Below are 14,151 nucleotides of genomic sequence, written 5' to 3' on the forward strand. Positions count from 1 at the left end.
TTGGGTTGCCATGCAGGTTGAGTAAGGGTGTATGTGTACACCCTTACTCAACCTGCAACCTGCACCCTTACTCACCCTGACTCAACCCCCCCGCAGGGGCGCCTGCGTGAGCAGGTGTTGGGTGTGTTGGGACACCATTTACCCATGCAATTGAGGGTTAGGCCCTCCCGTGTGTAGCCATGTGTGGCTTAGTTGTGTCCGAGGAAAAGGGAATCCTGGGGGTTCAGCTGGTGCTAGGTGTTTAGACCTTTATGGCCCCTCAGCAGAAGCAACACACATCTTCGGCCTCTGCTTCGTGTATACTGCACCCCCGGACTGAGCCATCCGAGGGAAATTGGTAGTAACGTTTTCCTAATCTCTCCAATTTCATCATTTCACTTTCACGTTTCTCACTTTCAATCTTTCCTGTCTTCTGAATTTCTGATCCTCCAGGCAGTAAGGGCAAACCTTGTGTTGAGATAACCAACCGTGGTTATATGATATTTGGTTATAGTGGCTATGTACAGCTAGCGTTGGCAGGTCTTGTTTTTATACAAATCCTGTCGTGTCCCCTTGTTGGGCTTTCGCAGTGGGCGGCTGGCACTGCTGCTGAGATCAGTCCAATTTGTATGGCTTGCTCACTCCCCAAACTCCCCGATCGCCCTCTCACAAAAAGAGGGTGCACCAATGATTCTTTTAAAGGGCCCCTCACCAGGTCTGGGCATTCTGAACTGAGAAGTGCAGTGCATACAATCTACTCATGGTCGTGTCTGCTAAGAATTGCATCGCTACATGCCTTGGAAAGAGCTGAAATTTCAAACTAAATGCCGTTTGCCATTCTCCTCGTGGATGCCGCACTCCAAGACAAGGGGATGGCATACATCAGCAAGTGCGCCTACGTACGTGTAGGTATATGCTGCAACGTCACTCATGGTGACCCGTGACACTTAGAGAATTATTCGAGGCAAGATCCGTTATTTGTGTAATCTGTTGCTTCAATAGACCTTTCAATAGACAAGCCGCTTGCGTGTGTTCCGTGTAGCACTGACTTATTCTGCTAGTCAGGTGTTCTTGTGCACAGCGTGCAAAATCATGCACTCAGCGAAACAAGACAAACGCAACAGTTCGTGTGTGCAACCGTTAGCGAAAGTGTGCTGCGCAGCAAAGAAGCGAGAGAGAAAGAAGTGGGGCCCATGACGTATACTTCATGCGATCCTCCAGTTTTGCTATAGAGGAACGCAGGGAAGGAATTTTGCTTGTGGAGCTTTGACGGGGCAAGTGGAGAGTCTTTGTTGGCGGTGCACGTTCGCCTCCTGAAATCATGGTTTCGCAGCACTGAAATATTTCTATCTCGGCTATTAATCAATAAATTTGAAAAATTCTTGCGTTAGAACGCTTCCAAGAGGGCATGTAACAACTTCCAGTGTATAACCAAAATTTGCTATGTGGCCTGGTGAGGGACCCTTTAACTTTTTCAGAAAGTCCACTGACATTTTCCCATGTTTCCACCTGATTCACAGTGAATCCTCCGAGAAAAGACTGTAACAGTATCCCCTTTTGTTACAAAGTGCCTGACTGATACTCTGTGCCTTGGATACAAAGTCGCGAAAATGGCCAGTGGTGACATTCTCCTCAATGTCCGTGATAAAGCTCAGCATGAAAATCTGTCAAAACTCGTCTCGTTTGCCAACACCCAAATTCCGAAAAGTACAGGCCTGCTAAACAAAGGTTCATGGCTTGAAATGGTAACTATAGCTTTGTGCCTATAAACAGATAGATAAATAAAATAAGGGGAGGAAAGTGCTACTGACTGCAGTAACTGTGTAGTGCAGTCTGCTGACACCTGAACAGCGGTCAGCAGTGGAGAGGGGTGGTGGTAAAAGAGTAGGGGTAAAGGCTAGTGTAAAGTAAAAAGGGAAAAAATAGACAGTTTATGGAGTGACTTCCTCGAGAAAGTTTGTTTCCAGCACTGTTAGGGTCACATGGAACAGTGGGGTGGCAAGGCCCTACTGCTCGAAGTCGCAGTGTTTTCGTAAGTTACTCCGGACCACATGCACGTCCATAGAAATTAGAGTTGTGTCCACCGCTGACACTAGTTGCATTTCGACCGCATGTGCCACGTGACCTGATGGCTACTTCCCTACTTTCAGAGGCCCCCCCCCAGCAAGCTCGTTTCCATTACTTTGGTGCTAACAATACCCAGAGCCTCTTTTGCGTACCTTACAGTGCACCAAAAAAGGGTGTCTTTTGTATACATGCAAGATAAAAAGGCTTTGCATGTAGCCAACTAAAGCACTATTATCCTCATGCATCCCAAAACAGATATTTAACTAAGGAGCGCTGCTTCTTTTTTTCACGCTTTTTTGCAAACTGCATGAACATGAATGGGGATGGTGGCGAACAAATGTTCGTAGGCCATCTGCCAAGGTTTGGTACAAGTGCGCCAGCTACCGCAATCACCGAACCTAAGCAGCATTGATCTGAGCTAGTACAAGAGAGGGAGACAACTTCCAGGAACGCCGACTGATGATAGCTCCGCCTGCCGTGGAATAGTTCATGATTGCCTTGTGCAATAGTTATGGTAATGGAGGCGAAGGATGCCTCCTTCTCCCACACTAACAATTCTTATTCACCAAAAATGCATCAAAAGCTGAAGGAAGATGAGCAGACGCTATCCACACAAAGGTCGGGGTAAGCGCATGCAGCCGGAAATTGCCCCTACTTTTTGTTGATGGCCTGGGGGGGGGGGGGGGGGGGTATTCTGTAAGAGTCCACCTAGCGGACTGTTCCTTTCGGCCGCTGCTGATTGGATGCAACTGTACGAGCGAGGAGTATACGAGCGGCCCTAGCCAATCAGGAATGGCCGAAATGGACAGTCCACTAGGTTTACTCTTACAGAACGCTTCCCCTGCTTCCCTTCTCATGTGCGCGGGACATTTCTTGTCCCCCTTTCGAAAGTTTACAATTGTTGCACGAGCCGGCGGATTGGCTTTTGTCACTCATCAGCATGTCGAAGCATGTGGAGCCTTTGCAATGCTTGTCATCAGTATTGGCAGTGCTCGGGCGCCAGAATACAAATGTCATAAATAGCCGAGATTTTTTATCTTTATGGCCCACGGACAAAGCGCACACAGTAGTACTCCCAGACATGAAGTTGCATGATAAAACTAGGATTGCCCCATGCCTGATTACCTGATGCAGCAATGGTGTGGAATTATTTCTAATTTCTTTGTCCATGTGCATGTAGGCATTTAGCTCACTATCGGTGTGGGATGGGCTGTGAGAGAAACTTGAGAACGCTACTATTTATATCATCCACAGGGTGTCTACCAACCGGGAAAACCGGGAATTCTCAGGGAGTTTGACTAGTCTGGAAAAACTCAGGGAAAACTCAGGGAATTTGTACCTCTATCAGGGAAAATTAGCTGTAATATTATTGAAAGGGTTGAAAGTCGCGGTAATGCTGGCTTGAGTAACAGACAGGAATCGTAATAAATCGTCTTTGATGCCCTGTCGTTGGCTGGAGGAGTTGCCAGTGTACAGTCGACGACCGACTTTCCAGATGCCCGATAATTTGGACGGCTTCGCGGCACCATCATGTACCCCATAGATTTAATGTATTAGAACGTCTGAAATTTTGGACGCAAGAACCCTTTGCCATCCGATTTTCTGGACTTTTTGCCGTGACCGTGGGTCCGAAACAGCATTAATCAAAGCCACCACCGCTGCCGTTTTGATTACCTCACCGCCTCAAACCGGCACACTCGCACGCATATCTGCTGGCAGCCGTAGCCACCATTGCGGCTACACTACACCTTGCTCCTTCGACGTTTGCTATTAAGCTTCTTGCCGTTGGGTGTCGTGTTTTTCAGTGAAATAATTCGCTGCTGTCAGCAATGGAATCAACTCCGCCTTTGTGGTCCTCGCGATTGGCTTAGAAGCTTGGAAAGCACTACTTGCTAATGCCGGTTTCTGAAAGTCAGCTTCGCCTCTTTACAGAAATATTACTTAATGATGCATACGAAAAAGCATTGCAGTGAAGCATAACAAGTGTGGGAACAGGCTATTGCCACAGGACCAGTATGTATTCCTTAATTATACACTCGTGCACCCGGTATCTCCTCTCACAGAACGAGCACCGATATGCCTAATACATGTACCGACAGGCCTTCAGAGCGTTTTCGAATGCGCCTGTGGTGGTTTGAGCCTTTAAGGGCAGTAAATGACTTGCATTTATTTTTTCAACTGGGCGATATTTCAGACGTTTTCGCGGCCCTTAGGGAGTTCGAACTATCGGACGCGGACTGTGCAAATGACCAAGATGCTTCAAATGGTCCTCGGGGCGAACGAGTGGCGGAAGGAGGACAAGAACAGAAAGGACCTACGCATTGAGGAATGAACGGTAAAGGAAGCATGCTGCCGCCGTTTTGAAAGAGCTTGAGCTCAAAAAACAAAGTGTTGGCTGATGCCGAGATACAGATGTCCCTTATCCAAACCAAAATAAACTCTTCAAAGCACTGAAACGCGACACTGAGGCATCGTGCACTTGCTGAGAGTGTCAGGACAGGGGAGGTTGACTTACGAGCTGTTGAGAGAGAATCTCAATTGTGACAAAGTTTGGGCCTTATACCACTGAGCTTGCCATCAGTTGATAGAGATAGCTCATATTTTAAAATATTTACTTCTGTATGCATCTCCTTTTTATTCGTATTTGAGAATGTCCGACTCGATTTGCAATTTTTTTTGAAACATTTTATTTGCTGTGCATTTTACTAAACCCTCTCTTCTATTCTCTTTTTGAATAACATAAACACAACTCCTTCGTATTAAAACTGAATTATGTCGTTTTTTGTTTACTTTTTCATATGCTTACAAGAGAGTGACAGCATCGGGCGACATGGTTTCAGCCCGTCTTGACATAACACATAGTTCTGTGTCACTCAGGCAATTTTGCAAAGGTACTCGGGGAAAACCTGGAAATCTCAGGGAATTCGGTAATGTCAACTTGGTAGACACCCTGCATCTAGTAAAGATAAAAGACTCAACTCGTAGTTGCATTCTTTCGAGTCTTCATATCGATGCCCATATGATGCACCTGCTTGTGTACCACTTAGCACAAATATGCGTCCCACAATTACACAGAAATCATCGCCATTTCGTGTGCACCCACTGCCTAAGCAACTTGCCGTACTTATTCAAATCTAGGCCGGCCCCAATCCTAAGCCGACCCCTGAATGTCCGAAGCCAGAAAAGCTTTTTTAAAAAACTTGCCTCGAATGTGAGCCGAACAAAAAAGTGAGGACGGTTCACAAAATGAAAACAGTATTTATTTAACATGAACATGCAGAGCTCACTCTATATAATCAATGTCCGAAGCCAGAAAAGCTTTTTTAAAAAACTTGCCTCGAATGTAAGCCGAACAAAAAAGTGAGGACAGGGTTCACAAAATGAAAACAGTATTTATTTAATATGAACATGCAGAGCTCACTCTACATAATCATCGCTGCTAGCCTCGTACGCTCGCAGATGTGCACAAGCTTGCGTCCGCGCACCCACGCATGCACAGACAGTGTGGTACGACTCGTACGAGTCGAAACGTGGCGCGATCTCGGTGAACAGCTACTCTCTGTTATTGCGTGCTTCCTTATCACTATCATCTCCTCGTTGCGACATATGCAAAAGTTTTCTCCCGTTGCTCCCTCCAACGACGGACATTTTTCTCATCGATGCTGAAGTCCTACCCGGCTTGAATGTTTCACAATACCTCTGCTGCTAGCACAACTTTTCGTTTGTGGGATCGCCTGTTTGGTGCCATTATAATAACGCCACGATGCACGTCGATACTTCGCCACTACACCGATACGACACAGGTAAAAATGGCGATGTTCGTGTATTTCGTTTGGCTACTGGCGCGGCTAGTAGTGGCTGCGATACCGGCTTTTCTAGATGACGCTAACTATGCACCATATTTATTATTTTCAATTACAAACTGGCAAGCTTTTTAAAATCCTCAAATCTAGGCTGACCCTAGAATTTGGTATATGATTACTTGAAAAAAACTATTGGCCTAGATTCGAATAAATACGGTACTTGTCAGATTCATGAATTCTACAAGCGAACTCGTGAAGAAAGGAATGCAACCCAAATACCGGTTGCTTGTCACTGTAATCTCTGCAGATAAAATGAGAGTAAAAGAAGGCATTATGTTTGAACTGATAAGTGTCACTCAGTGACATAGTGAATATGCGTATGTGCATATATAAAGGTTGTTTATTACAGTTCAGTCCACTTATACAATACCACATATAACAATATATCGGTTATAACAATGAGTCAACTTCAGAGTATCAACCTATGCATTACGGCTATGAGAAAGAAAGCCCATATATAGCCATATGTTATTCACTGCATATTGGATAGAACGATTGAAATTCTGCCTTTTGGGCAGCGATTTCCACTCAGAATAATTTTGAAATTTGTGTTGCAAAGTTCCCCTTCGCCGAGACGGGGCAAAAAGTTTGCCTACACAAGTTTGTATCTGCCACTATTACCGTGCAGCACGTCCCAGCAGTGTGCCAATTGCGAAAGCCACGGAGAGTATCGCAAGTTGGTGTAGCGTGTTGCAAGATGCCGCCAGTTGCTTCACATTCTCGTCGCAGGTGAGCATCCAGAGAGGAGGGAAAAAAATGAACTGTGCTGGTGCTTCCTTTCTACGATCTTCCTCTCTTCCTCAACGAGTATGGAAATGTGCTGCGGAAGCAGCTGTAGGTGCGCCGACAAAGCACAAATCTGTGTCGCTTGAGACAAAGCTGCAAATTTTGCAAGACTCAAAAGTTCAAGCTCGCACAGTCGATGATACTGAAAGCCGCGAGTGCCACGATCATGAAGGCTAGAACCGTGACCATGCTGATCAACAGAAACGGCGGGCTTGTGCGCCAGGGCGAAAACCCCTATGTGTATGCAGAAAACCACCATGGTGGGAGCTGCTGACATTACAGAACTCTGGGAACAAGTTGCAAAACTTCTGAGAAAGCAAGTGCAGATTTCTGACTATTACAGTGTGCCTAACGCTTGACATGCTGTTTAGAGGTATAAATAAACATTAAATTTTTCACAGCCTACTTTTTACGTCAATTTTTTATTGTAAGTGGCAAATGTAGTTTCGGAGCTACGAAGCTGTATTCTGCAGTTTTTTTTTAACAGCAGTTTAGCTATAGCAATAATCGGTTATAACGATCGGATTTTTCATCCTTTTTGATATCGTTATAAGTGGACTGCACTGCGTATGGGTTTGTGTCATCGCTTGCCATTTGTCAATTGCTGATGTCGACTTATTTGGTTGTTTACTCAAATACGCCGCAGTCGTAGAATTTTATCATGGGACAGACAGCTATAAATTCATAAGTTTCAGGTGTACTATGGAGATAAGCTTTCCGGAAATGAAATACTAAGGGGGTGTGTGAAATTTGAATAACGTACACTAGACTACCTTTAACACAATTTCAAAGGAACCATAAAAATTTGTCTTTTGAAAGGTTTCTCTTATTGGGAGAATAATTGCACCATGACTAGGTGCATCCAAATATCTTTAAAACGGTAAATGAAGTAGACTCACAACGTGGGGAAAATAACATCAAAAGCATTTATTTAGCTGAACTTAACAGAAAACTGTCTTCAAGTAGTACACTTGCTTGCTTTCATCCAGTCCGTGATGGATGTTTGGCAATTCTGTGCAAATTGGCGAGCAGCCACAAGCGGTGTGATCTCACCTAATGTCGTTAAAAATCCTTCTGTGCCGTCATGCTGCTAGGGAAAGTTCACTAGGGAGTTCAAGCAGGCATCTGCCACCTAACAGGTCATCGGTGCGGGCTCCAAGCTAGCATAAGTACGAAGGAGTGCGCTGAGCACACAGCAAAGCATTGCAACCTAGAGGAAAGTCTAGGTGGCATTGAGCGAAGGGGGGAAAGAGAAACGAGGTGAAACGTTGCAGAGGAAGGAGGTAGGTGGAGGCGCGCGCTGGGTTGACCTCCTCTGGCAGTTGCTACAGGTTTTGTTTGCAATGCGGACGTGCTGGGGTTATCTCATGATAGCGTTGTCCTCGTGTACCATATACTGTGTGCGCGAGTGAAAGCGTGCTATGGTGAGCCGGCGATGGTGGCTCGATCTCACGTGCGCAATGGAGGAAATGGGGGCGGGGAAGCGTGCGCTGTCTTCTGTCACACACATGGCACTGGGGAGGAGAGGGAAGGGGGGTTTGTACTTTGGCGGCGCGCGGTCGTGTGGGCTTTATTTTGAAAGTGATCTACTTTGGGGGCACAGTCTAGGTGGGCCGCTTTCTCGTAGCTGCGCATGCGCTGTGTTCTCATTGCTCAGTTTGCGTTGAAGCAATAGACAGTGCGAAGGTCACTTGGCTCGCTGCTGCTGCCGCGATTCCTCACGCCAGTGTTTTGACAGCTAGTGTTTGCGGTCATCGAGCGTGATGTGCTCATGTTTGCCTGTGCGCACTGAAGCCATGCTTGTCAATTTCATTAGCGTGCAAATGAAAGCGATCCTACTCTGGCGACTGCTGTGTATGGCGCATTGAGGCACCCTAGCCTGCAGGATCGGTAGCGGTGGTGGTCGCTCTGAATGTTCATCTTAACCGAAGAGCACGTATGAGGCAGCTCATCTCAAGCAGATTTTTTTTGCATTGAGTCTATGGAAAACCAAACAAATGTTACCATGTTGTTCGTTATGTGCAATAATTCAGCTTAACAGAGTTAATCTTAACAAGAGCTCACTGTTATAATAATGTCGTATTCGATTCGGTTGTCGATTCGATTTTCAGTTCGGTATCAAAAGTTACTATTTGTGTACCCCTACGAAAGAGGCAGGCTAGTACACGTGGTTAGGCTATTTTTTGAGATCGAGATCATGCATACTTCCAGCACACATGCAGTGCTGTCGCGGGTGCGTTGGCACACCCACTAGAGAGCCCGCTAAGCCCGCGCACATGGTATTGGATATCACGTCATTCGACTTTCAGAGTTGCGGTGCAGTGAAATAGTAAAAGAAGCAGTAGCACAGAGCGTTCGCTTTAGGAAATGTGCATGCACTCGCCACTGCTAGAGCTCATCGCACATGTGTTATGATCACAATGACCATCCTAAGCACTCGCGCATAACCTTGCACACAGCCGTCAGATGTTTTCCAAGTTTCGTTGGCAGCCGTTTTCATTTCTTTTGCGAAGGACAGTTTCTCTACCTCCCCATGACAGAGGCGTCCAATGCCAAGACCTCACACTGGCTTTTGGAACAAGATCACAGGCTCTACACAAGCAGGAACTACATCAACAAATAATTTGCTAAAATTACTTTTTTCTAAAGGTCATCAGTCTACGTAGCTTAAATTGTGCAGTGTTGTTTGCCTATTTCACGCTGTCTGTGCTTTTTCTTTTTTTCTGCTAAATTCTGAGGCTTTTGAGTGCATGTGCACTGTTGCGCATGCAATGGCAGAAAAGCTTCGCAAGAATAAATGGCGGAAAGCTCTGCTTGTTTGGCTGCAATGCACTGCTACAAGCAGACAGCAATCACTGCAGTATCATACAGCCGAACCCGACTATATCGAACTCTCAACAAAACGTCTAACAGTTCGATATAGAGCATAATTCGATATAAGCCTGCTAAATAATTGGATCTTATAAAGCACACACCATTTATAATATCACTTTATTGATGAAACTAGTTTAGTTTTGCTCGAAATAGTCCTGCATTTTCTTCTGCTTGGGCGATTTTGCTGCCTGCGACGCATGCACTTTTTCACATTTTCTAAGGAGTCGGAGCAGCTGAGACCGCAACCTTCCACATTCGCACAGAAGCACCGGACTAGTGCGAGCGTACGAATCACTTCGGACGATGTGGGCCAAGGACCGTCGTTGCTTCCTTCATTGTGCCCACTTTCACTTGTGCTCGGTACGATATCGGCAATGTAGTCTTCGTTTTCGGGCTCTCCCGTGGTCGCGACACCATCATTTGCAGTTGGGGTGGGGGGGAGGGGGGGCTTAATTTTTTGTGCAGCTGTATGGAGTGCAGGTAGCTGCGTCGAGGAGCTGTGTAGTGCAGCAGTTGTGGCAGTCTCCCACACAGCAGAATCGGCGTTAGTACCTTGGGTCACTTTTCTGGTTTCTCGGTGGTTCTCCTATGTTCTCAGGACTTAGGTTCAGTCTCGAGGGTCATGCTGGCTCTGGTCCATGTCCGTACCTTGTACCGGAACCTCCATGCTGGACACTGTAGGGGAGGCTAAATCACGAGGCCTAGCACGGCAGTGGTGCAATGGGGCCGGGTTTTCGGGCTGGGGCTCCCCCAAACCTCGAGAGGGGCCAGTAGAGAGCGTTCCTATGTATGAAGGCATTGTTGTACAGTCGCCGACCGTTTATTCGGACCTCACGGGGACTGCGGAAATGTCCGAATAAACAGGTGTCTGAAAAAGCTGATTAAGAAAAAAAAATGAAATCCTTTATTTCCACGCACTTATTCGGGCTCGGCAGTAGGCTTGAAGAAATCGTGAATGTGCCGTTGCACGCTGTTTCGTTTACGCGCAGTCAGGTAAGCCTGAATCTCGGAGAGGGTCGTACGGTCACTATAGGCGGCTGAAAGCAGTCACTGCTTGTACATGCTCCACATGCGACGGCAGCGTAGCACATGGTGTGTCATCTTCCGACTCGGAGTCATCGTCGGGCGGTGCAGCAGAAACCTGATGAATGATTTCGGCGTCGTCGAGTTCTGCGCATGTCAGTACAGCAGTGTCAGCACCTGTGAAACTGTCAAATGAGACGGTGTCCGGAATCGCAATGCAACCACTGCGCAGGTCTCGGCAGAACATTTTCCGCGTCAGTAGGGAGCACATCGAAAGGCAACAAATAGGCCTCCCGGCACCCGCTTGACGGCATTCCCCAGCGCAGTCTGCGTGGGCACTGTTGGCGCCATTAGACACTTGACGCGCTGTTTCCGTACGCCGCGTTGGATCACCGAAACCTTGACACAGCACACAAAGCAAACACCACCATGCCGACACCAGTCGCACAAACGAAAAACTGCTCGCAGAGTTGTGCGCGAAAGAAACAAATCAGCTGATGGATTGTCATGACATGGCTTACTAAGCTGAAACCGGAACTGCTGTACGGGCCACTCTATCGAACCAGGCAGAAACGATGATGAGTGGGGATTTCCAGTCGCGCCACTTCGCAGGGCAGCAAGGAGGCTCCGTTCAAAACAAAAATGGCGTTCAGCAAGTCGAACTATGCGCCGGTCAGAGTCTGTGCATGATGCCCTCGATCGAGTTGGCTCAAGGAGTGTCCGAAAAATCAGATGAGAGGTTGCAAGGTGTCCGAACTTTCGGCAGTTGTTATACATTATGGTCTATGGGGAGAATGGCGGTGCCGCGAAGCTGACCGAATAATTGGGCATGTCCGAATTTTTGGAGTCCGGAAAATCGGTCGGCGACTGTAGTTGTGGGTTCTCGAGATACCAGCGATTGGCAATTTTCGCTGACACGGTGCGTTGCCGAAGTGATCAGGACCCCTAGTGCCCAGTACCTGGAAGACGTTCAAGAGACACATCTGAAACATACACAAAAAAAAACCTTTCTTTATCATTGCACCATCTTCCGAAAAGACGGTGGCGAGGCTCCGTGCGTCGTGTGGTGATGTAGCAGTCATTGCAGACAAGTCTGTATCTGGTCATCATGTAGCCTTACAGATACCCTTTGAGGCAGTGTCAGTTCAGGGAGTTCTTTTTAATAAGTTGCTTATTGTTTGTTCCAGATAAATACCCCCAAACTATCATTTCATAAAAATAGACTTCTATAACCTCGTAGATCAGCTTTCAGAACCCTACAAACTCGTCGGTGATTTTAATGCTCACAACAACCTGTGGGGAGATTCTTGTTCTAATACGAGAGGTCGGCTGATAGAACATCTTATTCTGACAGCTGCTGCGTGCCTATTTAGTAAGGAGCTGACCTGTTGCAATGTATAGCACATCTTATATTCATCGATAGACTTAAAAATTGGCACTGCTTCTCTTCTGCCTCACCTGAAATGGAAGGTCATCAAGAATCCTTTTCGGACCGCTTCCCAGTCACTAAATTTAGCAACACAGTATGACTCTACCCCATGTCTCTCGCTGGAATCTAACCTGAGCCGATTGAAAACATTTTAAAGAATGCACTAATTTATCACGACTTTTTAATCTATTTTTATATAGATGATGCCGTATCATATTTTATTCATTTTATTATTGATGCTATGCAATAGTGCATCCCACAAAGAAATGGTCTTTCATGCAAAAAGTCATATCCCCTGGTGGAACAAAAATTGCAAAGATGTGTGAAAGAGGCAAAATAGGGCATGGGGCATACTTCGTCAATCGCCAAATGCGGAGAATATAATTGAATTCAACATATCAAATTGTAGGGGAGGCGTTCACAACGACAGGCAAAAAGAGAAAGCTGGGCAATGATTCCAACAGGTATCACTTCTTACACACAAGAGAAAGAAGTATGGGATGGCATAAGAAGGCTAAAAGGACAGCAAATTCAACCATTACCCTTGGTGAATGACAGAGGACATAGCATGAAAGTCCAAGCCGATGCTCTCGGGGAGCACTTCGAATGTGTGTCCAATGCCATCCATTATTCCAAGTCATTCCTAAGACAAATGAATAGTAGAAAGTAATGCACTTGACTAAATGTACACAGAACACGACATGTAACCAACCTTTCAATATTGCTGAGGGCCTCTAGGAAGTGTGTGAAAGCTCTGCATGGGGGGCTGGCTGAATAATGTACAGGCGCGGCCACTGAAAGCGGGCACACGAGAGCCTGGAGCACCGCTCCACAGAGCGCTACCACCAGCGCCTCGTGAAGTCTTGGCAGACGACTCCCTGGGCTTTTCGCCAATCGCTTTGATTGGGCCTGCGACGCAAGACTTCATTAGACGCCGGTGATGGGGCTCTCTGCGGAGTGTTCTATGGGCTCCGTGTTCCCACTAGCAGTGGCCACGACTGTACATGATCAAGAATCTCCGCGCAAACACAGATATGACATTGCTCGCACTCTTCAATACAATATCTGCTGCCGGGTACCTTGTGACTGTGTGGAAACAGGAAATTGTTATCCCAGTTTTAAAGCAGGGTCGGGACCCAACGTCAGTGACTCATTACTGCGTGATAGCGCTGACAAGCTGTCTATGCAAGTTGTTTGAGAAAATGATAAATTGTCTGTTAATTTTCTTGAATCAAACAAGTTGCTGGGTCCTTTCCAATGTGGTTTTAGAAAAGGCTGCTCAACCACCGACCATCTCGTGCGCATTGAGGCTAATATACAGGGTCCATTATGAAAGTAATGTGCATTTTCTGGAAAAAATATTTTTGTTGACCGGACCTGTACAAATGGTTAAAATTCTTCAAAATACTCTCCCCCTGCATTGATACACTTGCGGAGACGTGTCTGCCATGCCTGGAAGGCACCCTGAAAGTCCTCGATGGGAATGTCTCTGAGGAATGCTGTAACATGCTTTTGGATGTTTTCCACTGTCTCCCAATGCTTTCCTTTCAGTGGTCTCTTCAGTCGGGGAAACAAAAAAATTTGCACGTAGCCAAGTCGGGACTGTAAGGGGGTATTGTTCCACAGGGGTGTTCCTCTGGGTCAGGAAGTTGGTAACGATAAAGGACGTGTGGCTGGGGGGCTTGACTGTGTCTTTAATGTCAGCCCTCACGCGTGCGATCTGCTGTTTCAATCTCTTGAGCACCTCCAGGTAAAAGGCTGAGTTGACAGTTCCTCACTGTGGTACAAACTCAAAATGGACGATTCCTCAGGCGTCAAAGAAGACAATGAGCATCGTTTTGATGCGAGACTTTATCATTCGCGCTTTCTTGGGGCAGGGGGATGATTTTGTGTGCCACTCGCTGCTCTGCCTTTTCGATTCTGGGCTGTACTTGAACATCCAGGATTCGTCTCCAGTCACGACAGAGTTAAGAAAGTCCGGCTCATTTTGAATCAAATCCAACAATCCTTGACAGTGCAAAGCTCGAAGTTCTTTCTGATGTTCCGTCAACACTTTTGGCGCAAGCTTCGTGCAGACCTTGCGCATTTGCAGATCCTCACTCACTATCCCATGTACCGCAAATGTACCGA

General features: G+C 46.5%; 1 long non-coding RNA gene across 2 annotated transcripts in view; it reads left to right on the forward strand.

Moving 5' to 3' along the window:
* The window catches only part of LOC129381259 (uncharacterized), a 105,473-nt gene that overhangs the window by 69,453 nt on the left and 21,869 nt on the right, over positions 1 to 14,151 (forward strand). The gene's annotated exons all lie outside the window — the stretch shown is intronic.

This window comes from Dermacentor andersoni, chromosome 1 (assembly GCF_023375885.2).
Source record: "Dermacentor andersoni chromosome 1, qqDerAnde1_hic_scaffold, whole genome shotgun sequence".
Lineage (NCBI taxonomy): Eukaryota > Metazoa > Arthropoda > Arachnida > Ixodida > Ixodidae > Dermacentor > Dermacentor andersoni.